This window comes from Pezoporus occidentalis, unplaced genomic scaffold (genome assembly GCF_034315485.1).
Source record: "Pezoporus occidentalis ecotype Australia unplaced genomic scaffold, CSIRO_AGI_Poc_V1 ctg30, whole genome shotgun sequence".
Taxonomy (NCBI): domain Eukaryota; kingdom Metazoa; phylum Chordata; class Aves; order Psittaciformes; family Psittacidae; genus Pezoporus; species Pezoporus occidentalis.
This window is the reverse complement of record NW_026914941.1, coordinates 35-12231: the sequence shown is the minus strand read 5'-3', so window position 1 is coordinate 12231 and position 12197 is coordinate 35. Positions and strand designations below refer to the sequence as shown.

The following is a 12197-nucleotide window of genomic DNA, read 5'->3' as shown; positions in this document are numbered from 1 at the left end:
TCATGGTGAGACCTGCTTTGCCCCAGCTTCTCCATGCAGAGTGTTTCACTTTAGCTGAGGAGACGAATGAAGGGCACAGGGGAAGGAATGATGAAACAGTGCAGCCTTCCCTCTTGGATAAGTACCCGTGTAATGCAAGGCACACAGAGCTACAGAAACCACATTATAAGGGTGTTTAGAGGCACACCTGCTGTGCTGCACTGCACAGTGAAGTACCCCGTTCATCTGCACACCCCCAGGGGCTCTCCTCCAGCCCCAGGATGGTTCTCCATCAATCCCTGTTGTCTCCGGGACTATGGTGGGAACGGAGGTGTGAGGCATAGATAGCCCCTGCCAGGGGGAGGGCTGGACACCAGCCAGTGGCATGAGTGAGTATGGGGTTACAGCTGAGGGAAGCCAACAGCTTGCTGCACCCAGGCAGGGGGATCGTCGCTGGTCCCTCATGCCCATACCTCACACCATCCACCCGTCCTGCTATGGGAAGCTGTGCCCTTCCCATAGGAGCTGTGGCTGCCCCATCCCTGGCAGTGTTCAAGGCCAGGTTGGACACAGGGGCTTGGAGCAAGCTGCTCCAGTGGAAGGTGTCCCTGCCCGTGTCAGGGGTTGGAGCTGGAGGAGCTTTAAGGTCCCTTCCAACACAAACCATTCTGTGGTTTTCTGTTCCACAGGGTCAGTTTTCTGCTGATTTAAGCCTTCAGAGACACTGAAGGGCTGGTACTGCATGGCCAGGGCATCCTTTGAGCAATGAGGTCTGCAAGATGCGTGCTTGGACCACGCCACAGTCCTATTCCATGGCAGCTCTGGTTCACCCGTACACATCTCCTTATCTGGTGAACCAGGGAAAGACCAGGACTAAAAGTGGACCCCACTAAGAGTGGAAATACAAACTAAATACCCATATTGCTAACCATTTGCCATCACTATAACGCCTCAGTGCCACAGCCAGCACTCTCACGCTTGCACATCATAAGCTCCCCCCCCAACAGCTAGGCCGGGTGCTTTGAGTTTTCAAGGCTCAATTGGGGATTATCAGTCTTTGCCAGTTACCTTTTTGGGTGCTCCTTCTCACAGATGGCCTGACCGGCTGCATTGTGTCAGAACCAGATTGCATTTCACTGCAGCCTTTTGGAGCTGCTACTCTATCCCCGGGCTAACATATCTCCCATACTTGCGTGCAAAGCAGAGAGACAGCTTAGTGGCCCGAGCCCAAAAACTTTTTGACTTATTAATTTAGCAATGCATTTTATTCACCACTGGCAGCATTAGCTGAAGAGCAAAATGAGGAAGTCACATTCACCCTTGTCTCCAATACATCAAAGTGAAAGAGCAGCTATAGCACTGTGCAGTCACGCTCAGAGCAGCCAGGGGCTCCTGGGCTGGACATTGAAGGAAGTAATTGGAAATATATCATAGAAATCATAGAATCCCAGCCTGGTTTGTGTTAGAAGGGGATCTTAAAGCTCATTCAGTTCCAAGCCCCTGCCATGGGCAGGGACACCTTCCACTAGAGCAGGTTGATGATGCTCTACCTGCCCCATCCTCCTCCAGTCCTGCTCTACAAAGTACTCTGCTCTCTGACCAGGTGGTACTTAAGTTTTGCACTAGACCCATCACTGTTCTATTTCACAGCTATTTGTACCATGCTTGGTTTTCTGAGCTGGGCTTTCCCTGTTCTAAAGGTAAATTTAGAACTGAGGATGATTTTCCTTGATTTCCTTGTGTCACGGGGACACAATGTCCTGGATTCTATCCCTCAGGAAGCATTTCAGGCTTGCAGCTGAGTGTGCTGCTGTGTACTGTTACACTGTGCTATAGAACTATTATAGCACTAAAAAAACTAGATAGTGTAGTGTAGATTTCAAAGCACCATATAACCACTAACTAACTGAGGTTCATCACATCACCTTTAAGCAGATAAGGAACTACAGCTGAAAAGCAAGTAGCAGCCAACACTTACTACCCTGAGGTCTGAAATACAGCAGTTCTATTTCCAGGTGTGGAACACCAGAATAACTGGGTTTGCTCAGATGCAAACAGAACAGTAATAACTGGCAAATGTCACTGTCTAAATGGAAACCTCAAATGGAAACCACCCAGCCCCATCCACTCTTCCACCCACTTGCTAGCAGAAGCTGCACAGCTAAAGTGCTACCTACCACTGCGGGACTTGTCACTTCATTTCATATGAGTTATGCAGCCCTAATAGCACCTTGTGTCAGTGGAGTGGTGGAAATCATGCCCCCAGGAGCCCACTGAGGGCTAGTGACCTGGTACACTGGGAAGGTTCTTGTCGTACTAAGAAGAACCAGTATTGATGGTGGAAAGCGAGCACTAAATGCTCAGATCCATCAAGGCACTGGGTGCTTCTTTGTTGGGCAGAGGTTGGATGGAGCAGCCTTGAGGAGAAGGACTTGGGGGTGTTGGGTGAGGAGAAGCTCCCCATGGCCTGGCTTCATTGTGTGCTTGAGCCCAGAACCCCCCCACCGTGTGCTGGGCTGCACCCCCAGAGCAAACTTCTCTCCCCCTTTCTTCTTCACTGGACAAACCATGCGACCTCAACAACACGCTTGCAGCCGAGCTTACCCACATACAGATATTATCACACTGTGTTCCCAGTGATTTATCCTAGGCCACTTACCACAGGATTTCAAACCACTTAAGGCTCACCATCGTTGACTTGAGCCAGAAACCTTCCCACATGAAAGCAGAAGTCGTGGCAAATAAACTGGTAGGAGCTCTATTAGCACCTCTGCTAACAGCAGTCATACTGAAAGCCATTAAGTCCCAGAAAACCAGAGCCACAGCTGGGCTGATGCGTGTGCTTTAAGGCTCTCAGCTCCAAGTGTAGCCATTTATCACTCCTCTTGTTGGGCTGGTGTTTACCAAGAGCTGTCTAACTGGTCCAAAATGGACTTTGGGGGAAAAGGGGGGGGGAAAAAGGTGCAAAAAGAGAGTTTTGTTTGTGTAAAATGAGCACAAGTCTGATGAGCATCTGACCCTGCATCTCTCACTGCGTGTGCATGGATGTGTGGGTGCAGGGAGGCAGAGGAAATATGTGAGAGAAGTCAGAAAAGCTCCTAGATAATGCCTCTAAAGTATTTCTAAGCCATTGCCTAAGTAACAATCTACAGAGGCTCAAATTCAGACACAAGGGATCTATTTTACACAGACAGAAGAATACTCATGTGGAATACACGCACAAAGAAGCTTCTTTAGGCAAAACAAACAAACAAACACTGCAGTCATTTATCTCCTTGCCCTCTTTCTGTGCTGGAATACAGGAGCTTCACAGTGTTAGAGTCTAAAACGGCGGCAGGGGCCCCCCAGTGTCCCTGCAGGATCCCACTCCAGTTTGTTCAGCTGCTCAGGAGTAAGGGCCCGTTTCACGGGAGGACAAGGTAGGGTCTATGGTGAAGTAGCCTGGGAGAGCAGGGTCTTTCCAAGCCATGGAGGAAGCCAGTGGGAATTGCCGAAGCAGCAATCTCCAAGCCAAAACAGGAAGGAACACGGTAGATTTCAGTCACAAGCATACTCCGAAAGCCTCTTCTCTAAATGCTTTTCTAACAAAAAGGAACTACTGTGTTGGCCCAAGTGTTATTTCAGGGTGAAATTGGTCTTTGAAAATGGATTAAGTAATCCAAGAGCTAAAACTCTTTCTTGGTACGGCTGATACCCCATTCTTTACCCCATGTTGAACTTGGTGAAGTTGGATCGATTGAACAGGGAGAGGCAAATTCAGCAGCAGAATTAACAGATTGAAAGTCCCAGACGAGAAATGGAAGCACAGCTTCTCGACACTGTGAATGCAGCCAGCACCCATCTGTGCCAGACACACATATGGTCTCTTACTGTGCAGCCCTAACAGCATCCATCTCACACCAAGAGCATCTTTGGCTTCTGACAGAGAGGAAAGCAAACTAGATGCAGTCATCTTAAAACACAACTTGTTGGTGCCCACTCCCATGTTTAGGGGAAGATTCCCCTTACAAGCCCCTTGGAACAGCAGCTTGATGGCATTGGGATAAAGGAAAGATTTTCAGGCAGGTAAATCCCCAAATGCTGCAGGAAGTTGAAATTTGGGTTAAATTAGCTCCAGCTATTCAGTGTGTTTGTAAAATCATTACTGGATTTGGGGGTTTTGGAGGGCTTTTGTCATTGCTGCTCCAAAGCAGTTTCTACCCTCCCTTCTCCTTTGTGACTGGAGCAGCATAAGCATCACTGCCTGGGTTCTTGCCTTGGTTCTCCTTTGCCAGGCAAAGGCTGCTCCCGAAGGAAAGTGAACATTGCTTATAATGAAACTGCACAAGGGATCAATGTAATGTGGCTATCTCTAGGCCTGCCAAGAGATCTAGGAAGAGCAGGAGGCAATATCAAGCAAAAGGTCTAAGTGGAGCTTGGGAAATGGGAGATGCTCTCAGCTAATCTCCTCCTTACTACGGGCACTACTCAAACTCCAAGCGAACACCTTACATCAACTTAGGAAAGCAAAGCATTCAGACAAAGCCTCCATCCTTGCGCTAAGAACCATCACTACAACCTGCTCTTTATGTGAGCCTTTTCCAAAGGCAGTGAGGCAGCTCTCAGGGACTCTCCTCTGCTCTGCCAAGGAGCTTTGTACATAATACAGGCTGCCTGAGTGCTCTTCTTTTGTGTCCAAGGAGACTTCTTTGAAAACTGATCTTTCAACAGGAGCCACCTTTGAGCTGTTAGAAGGAGAAATACCTGCACAGCGTTCAGTTATGGAGAAGTGTTTTCATGCTCAGAGAGCTGGAAAACGACTCTGTATCCTCAGATTTCCCTTAAGTACTCACTTCTAGGCAGGGATCAATGAGAAGGAGGTTTTAGATCATTACATAGACTTGAGGAGCCATCCAAGATGTCCTCGCAGTCAAATGCACAGCACTGCGAGCCTGACACTGCAGCTCTCCACGACGGTGGTGTTTTATCTCACCACCACTTGGAACAACACAGCATCCACAAAAAGGCACTGCTGGAACAGATCATCTCATCAGCACGTGATGCTCAGATTAAACTGTTTCGCGTTAGAAGTGATAAGGATTGCCGTATCAGCGTTGAGCTCGTTGGAATTGTGTTACTTAGCGCCACTGATGGTAATCACATCAAAATTTGGGATCATTTCAAGTGATTCAGTAATAATTACCAGATTGTGCTGGAGGCATTTGTGCAATGGCTTGTACCATAAGAAAATGGTACAATGGCTTGTACCTTAAGAAAATTGACTGAGCTGATTCACTTTAATCTTTACTTCGAGAAATGTAGTGCTCCAAATCAGAGCAGGACAAGACAGAAACAAGCCATAAAACAGCTAACAATTAGCCAGCTTCTTTATAGATCCCACATTCTGGAGCACATTTAGGCTCTTTGGGGCAGGGAGTAGGCTACTGCCTTGTTTAGATGCTATTACTGGAGGCTCCTAGGCACTGTGGCAATACAAATAAATAGCTAGTGATGACAGCAGTAGGTGTTCACACACACAGCGAGCACCTGAGCACAGGGGAACTCAGTTTAGTTGCACAGATGCAGCTTTTACACACCCTCTTTAGGCAATGACCTTCACAAAATTGGCCCAAGAGCTTAACTTCTATTATTTACTGTTATTTCACTGTCTTCAGTGTGCTCAACCTACCAGATACACGCATACATACATAAATACAGTAACTGTCAGTCTCAGAGAGAGCTTCTGCTTGGATGAAAAGCCACAGAATAAATAAGGAGATACAGAAACACTGAAAAGGGATGAGAAGAGACTTTTATATCCCCATTTTGAGACGAGTAATAGCTAAAATTTGGATGGGAACAGGTATGCCAAGGCAACACAGAGGTGTTATTCTATGAAATGAGAACTGGTGGGCATGCACAGGATTACAGACAGGAAAGGAGTGGACCTGTTCCTACACATATTACATGTGCGTGTTCTTTCTCACTTTATTCCTTCCTGTACAAATTGGTCTCCTGTCCTTACAAAACTGTTATACAACACAGGATGATCTAAGGTGCAGAACTGGTGCCATGCACTGAAGTGTCAAACCTTTTCCGACAGCTGCCCAAGGTAGCCCTATACGATCACAGTGTCTTCCCTTGAGCTCATTTATCTCCTGTCACTGCTTAGTGTGCTCTGTCTAAATTTAGCTGGCAGTTCTGCAAACCTCACATTGAATAATGCTTGTTCTGGCCAATATGCCCCAAACCCACAAGCAGGAATTGTAGGATTGCAGAAACGGAGCTGGAAGAGACCTCAAGAGGTCATGCAGTCCTTTCTCCTGCCCTCGGATCAGACCTGCCTTTCTGGGCTGCTACACATCCAGACACGGGTTGACCATGTTGGACCTTTAGCTCTTCCCTGGCAATCTATCCCACCGTGCTTCCCTATCCCTACCTGATAATGCTTTCCTTGAAGTGAAGCATTAATCTTCCCGGATTAAAATCAAGTCTAAAGTCTTTGCTGCGTGGAGGACTGCTGTGTGTCCAAGAGGCTACCCTTCTCGCAGGCAGGGTGCTTCCCTTTTCCCAGTACCATGGCACTGTTGACTCATGCTCAGCTTGTGACATCCCAGATCATTTTCTGCCCTATTTCCCAGGCTGTTCTCTGGCTTGGCTTTCTGCAATTAATTATTCCTGTCTAAATGTTCTATCTTGCATCTGTCCCTATTTATCCTCATTTTCTCCTGCGCTACATTTCTAACTTTCTAGGTCAATTTGAATTCTAAGCTTGCCCTCTAACACATAAGCAGTGCATGCAAATGTTGTAGGAATGCTTTCCATCTGTCACCCAGGTAACTAACGAATACACTGGACCAGGGACAAAGTAAAGTCTTGATTCTGTATCTTTTATATTAAGCAGTATTCAGTCATAGAACCCCAGCCTGGTTTGTGTTGGAAGAGACCTCAAAGCTCCTCCAGCTCCAATCCCTGCCACGGGCAGGGACCCCTTCCACTGGAGCAGCTTGCTCCAAGCCCCTGTGTCCAACCTGCCCTTGAACACTGCCAGGGATGGGGCAGCCACAGCTTCTCTGGGCACCCTGTGCCAGCGCCTCAGCACCCTCACAGGGAAGAAATTCTTCCTTATATCTAACCTGAACTTCCCCTGTTTCAGTTTAAAGCCGTTCCACCTTCTCCTATCACTCTGTGCCCTTGTCAAAAGCCCCTTTCAGGGTATCTTGTAGCTCCCTTTAGGGAGTACATAATTTTCCATCTAAGGATTATTCACCCATATAAATACAAGTCAGCTTGAGCCAGGAAAGAGAAATGAGGCCCTTCAGAGTATAACTGCATTAGTAACACAGACTGTTGCAGGTACTTGCCCCAGCAGGAGAGTAATAAACAAGAATGTGCAGTTAAAGCCCATTTGGAAAGAAGAGTGGACAGCTACAGTCATTTTGACACCACCAATTTTCTTTCCAGCAGCCACGCCATGGCAGTTCCATTCACCACAGGAAGCCCGCTATAATCTGTCACAATAAACACCTTAGCTTTTGGGTTTAGCCCGTTTTGAAATACTTTTCCACCATTTTTCAGCCTCCTGTGGACAGATATAAATACACAGGTCCATCTAATTCCCCTGCTTTCTTAGTTCTGCTCTTACTTGGCGAGGCTGACATCAGTGAAGTTGAATACACGTGAACGTTTTGCTATTAGGCACTTCAGTGATCAAAGCAATCAGGATCTGTAGGCTCAGGCACTGATTTTTTACACCAGATTTCAGGCTAAGTCCAGTCAAGCACAACATCCAAATACCATGGGATGCCAAGTAGTTGGGAAACAGGATAAGAAATAGATTGATGGGTGGGTGTTTCTCCCCCTAACAGCCTTCCCAGATCTGTCAATGGCTTAAGTGGTTTCCAAGCTTGATTTTTTCCACCTGGGTCATCGCATGTGCAAGCTTCTGCTTGACTTATTTCAGCTACTATTAATTCAACTAATTTTGGTGTTTCTTAAACCGAAATGGCTGTTATAGAATAGCTGGAATGTCAGAGTGCACGCAGTGCCAGGGCTCTATTGATTCCGATCTCATAATGCCAATATGGGATTGTGACAATGCCAATCAGGGTTTTGGCCTGAAACACTGCGGAAGGCTTTGTCACAAGCTATGATATGAAAACTAAACGGGTGGAAGAAATGACTGTGAAATGAAATTCTTCACTTTTCCACATGGACAAGGGGGGGGAGGCAGTCTTTAAAGGATTAGAATAAATCACTCCTGCAATCAAATCTGCCAATGCTGCAGAACTGAAAGGTGATTACAAGTGCTGCAAGGTCAAAATGGCAATGAAGTTCCTCTAAAAACGCATAAGCAGTAATTGCACGACCGAAAACCTGCGAAAGAAGGTTAAACAAGAAAGAAGATGGAAGTTACAGTCGCAACTGCTCAAACATTAACTCAAACCTTCCTGAACTGCTCATGGGACACAGAGATACCACGTGTCCCACACTGGGGCAGATCTTCGCAGCTCAGCTCCTGTGTGCCTAAAGATAAAAGCTGTGCATGTCAAGCACTATGGATACGTATGGAGAGCAGGAAGGGACAGTGCCCCACTTCTACCTCCAGAGTGCTTTTATCTCTCATGAGTTTGTATATGCATGGCCTTTATATTTTCAGTCTACAGCCTCCACTGGCCTACCACAAACATCCCGAGTGCGCAGCACCAGGTTTATTTTCCTTCCTGTAATTTATACCTTCTGCTCTGGAGCTTTGCATGTACAGAGTGTCAGACATGTTCCATTGCAAGCGCTGAGGCCACTTGTATATGTGTCTGCTGAAATAGAAGAGCAAATACCATTTCATTCAGAGATGGTTGTAGCTGCCCGCTCCATTTGCAAGCCTTCTCTTCAGCAGTGATTCCTCCCATGCCAATTGTCTTCATTTGTAATCTAAGGAACCAACATGGGTAAATAGGCACTGGCACCTTCTATTGTGGTAAAGAAATACTGTGAGCGAAGGGAAACGGATGGAACCTAATCAAAATTCAAAGGCACCCCAAACCACTCTTGAGCACTTTATTGTTAGAGACACGGACAGTGTCATAACTACACATTACGTATGGAGCTTGCAAAAAACATCAGGATTACATTCCGTTAGGTAGTTTGACCATTCATTTGTACCTCACCGACTGTACTTCCCGCTGTACAGAATCAATATAAACCATTTTGGTGGCATTTTCTGATAGCTGGGGATGAAAGGAAGATGGGAAAAGATGCGGCTAGAGAGCAAGGAGTCAAGGAATCCGGGCTGGGGTTACTTCTTGCTGTGCTGCTTTGTCCATGACCTAACTGGAGACTTTGATTGCAGTTTTCTCATCTGTAAAAGGAGGGGAACATCTGAATGCCTCTCCGTGGAATGGTGAAGTTCAATTTCAGCATGTGTATAAAGCACATGGAGACTGCAAAGAGGGAAGGTGTTATTCCTGCAGAGTGTAACAGCAAACTTGGGAAATGTGGCCCCAGCTCTTCAGGGGTTTTCACCTTTTAGCTTTTGTTTTAAGTAATACTACTAATAATTGGCATCCTATTAACACTGAGAGGAAACAACAAAGGCGACTCTGTACACACACGTTAAAGAGGGGAAAGCCAGTATAACAAACAAGAAACAAAGAAGAGGGCAAATCTGTGGTCTGAAGGTTCCAGTTAAGATGGAGCCGTGCTCTGGGTCTTCCTAAGGTTCCTTTTTGCTCTCTTGAAGCACAAAGTGTCCCAGTGCTACTTTTTTCCTGGATTCTTCTCGTTTTGGGGGTATTTTTTTGGCTTGCTGGCAGGTAAACTTCCCATTTATGATTGCAAAGGGAGTTTTCCACACCAGGCCCAAAGAATCTACCCTTTACTATGGCCGTAGCATACTATTTTATCCTGACCCTTTGTGGAGCAGAAAACCAGAGACAAAAGGAGAAGAGATTCAGAATTCACTGATAACCAAGGAGGCAGCACAACAGTTAAGTGACGAATTCAAGTTAACATAGAATAGAATCTGAGGATTCCATCAGTGGGGTTTCATTATCTTGTTTCCTGACAGGCTGGACCACTTCACCCGTTGGGGTTTTCTGTCTTCATATGGAGACATGTACAAAACCAGGGGTGTTTGAAACACAGGACACAACTCCCAGCCCCGCTGCAAGCCAGTGAGCGCTCAGTTACACAGTGGGTGCAGCTCACTGGAAGGGGATCCTGCCCCTCTGCTGTGCTCTGGGGAGACCCCCCTGCAGCCCTGATCCAGCTCTGGGGCAGCAGCACAAGAGGGACGTGGAGCTGTTGGAGTGAGTGCAGAGGAGGCCATGGGGATGCTGCGAGGGCTGGAGCAGCTCTGCTCTGGAGCCAGGCTGAGAGAGCTGGGCTGGGGCAGCCTGGAGAAGAGAAGGCTCCTGAAGGGGAGACCTGAGAGCAGCTCCAGTGCCTGAAGGGGCTGCAGGAAAGCTGGAGAGGGGCTTGGGACAAGGGATGGAGGGACAGGCCAAGGGGAATGGCTTTAACCTGCCCGAGGGGAGACTGAGCTGAGCTCTTAGGCAGAAGCTCTTCCCTGTGAGGGTGCTGAGGCGCTGGCACAGGGTGCCCAGAGAAGCTGTGGCTGCCCCATCCCTGGCAGTGTTCAAGGGCAGGTTGGACACAGGGGCTTGGAGCAAGCTGCTCTAGTGGAAGGGGTCCCTGCCCGTGGCAGGGGTTGGAGCTGGATCAGCTTTGAGGTCCCTTCCAACCCAAACCAGGCTGGGGCTCTATGAACTCAACCCATAGATTTGTGCTGTTGCTTTCTTCCGAATCCATTGTTCCTCAGTTTCCACAGCACCAATAAACACGGGATGTGCTTCACCTTTAGACTGTGGGCCACTCAAGCCCACTGCAGCCCAGACTGCAGCACCGATCAGCACTGACAGCTACAACTAACGTGAGCTCCTCCAACTGTGTGTGGTTTCACAGCTTCGGGCCAACACCGCATTAACTACAGCACAGTAACTCCTCCGAACCATCCCCAAAGCATCCAAGTTGGGACTAAACTGGGTTTAGTCTCATCCAAGTTTACTCTCATCCAAGCTGAGACCTGATGTAGTCTGCTTCCCCTCTGCTTGAGCCTCTGTTGGACAAGTGACTTTACCATTCATAGTGTCTCATTGCCCCAGACAGCTGCTGGAGGTGATCGGAAGCCAATTCATCATCTTTAATGGCAGGGTAAAGTTTGTGGTTGTTGTGGGGCCATAAAACACCCGCCATACACCAGCATGTGGGCCAGTTGCGAGCTGGCATCCCCTCCCTGCCCTGTGGTGCTCTGAGGTGGCCTTGGGTGCTGGGTCCCCCTCAGTGCCAGGACCACGATGGCTCTGATGCCCGTTTCCATGGCGTTCCCCACGCGCAGCCGGAGGCGGGCTCCACACGGATGGGGATGGGGTTGGGGATGGGGATGGGGATGGGGATGGCGATAGGGATGGGGGTGGGGATGGGGTTGGGGATGGCGATGGGGATGCAGATGGGGATGGGGATGGCGATGGGGATGGGGATGGGGATGCGGATGGGGATGCGGATGGGGATGGGGATGCAGTTGGGGATGCGAATGGGGATGGGGATGCGGATGGGGATGGGGATGCAGTTGGGGATGCGGATGGAGATGGGGATGCGGATGGAGATAGGGATGCGGATGCGGATGGGGATGGGGATGCAGATGGGGATGGGGATGCGGATGGGGATGGGGATGCAGTTGGGGATGCGAATGGGGATGGGGATGCGAATGGGGATGGGGATGCGGATGGGGATGGGGATGCAGTTGGGGATGCGGATGGAGATGGGGATGGGGATGGGGATGGGGATGGGGATGGCGATGGGGATGGGGATGGGGATGGCGATGGGGATGGGGATGGCGATGGGGATGGCGATGGAGATGGGGATGTGGATGGGGATGGCGATGGGGATGGCGATGGAGATGGGGATGTGGATGGGGATGGCGATGGGGATGGCGATGGCGATGGGGATGGCGATGGGGTTGGGGATGGGGATGGGGATGGCGATGGGGATGGCGATGGCGATGGGGATGGGGATGGCGATGGCGATGGCGGTGGCGATGGGGATGGGGATGGCGATGGCGATGGGGATGGGGATGGGGATGGGGATGGGGATGGCGATGGCGATGGCGATGGGGATGGGAATGGGGATGGCGATGGGGATGGCGATGGCGATGGGGATGGGGATGGCGATGGGGATGGCGA

At 48.9% G+C, this 12197-nt stretch overlaps 1 protein-coding gene across 1 annotated transcript in view; it reads right to left on the bottom strand.

Moving 5' to 3' along the window:
* LOC134168065 (adhesion G-protein coupled receptor G4-like) overlaps nt 1-11262 on the bottom strand; it is a 34807-nt gene extending 23545 nt beyond the window's left edge. The window contains exon 1 of the mRNA XM_062627382.1: nt 11096-11262. The gene's annotated coding sequence lies outside the window, so the exon portion shown is untranslated. The remainder of the gene's footprint in view (nt 1-11095) is intronic.
* Between the last annotated feature and the right edge of the window lie 935 nt (nt 11263-12197).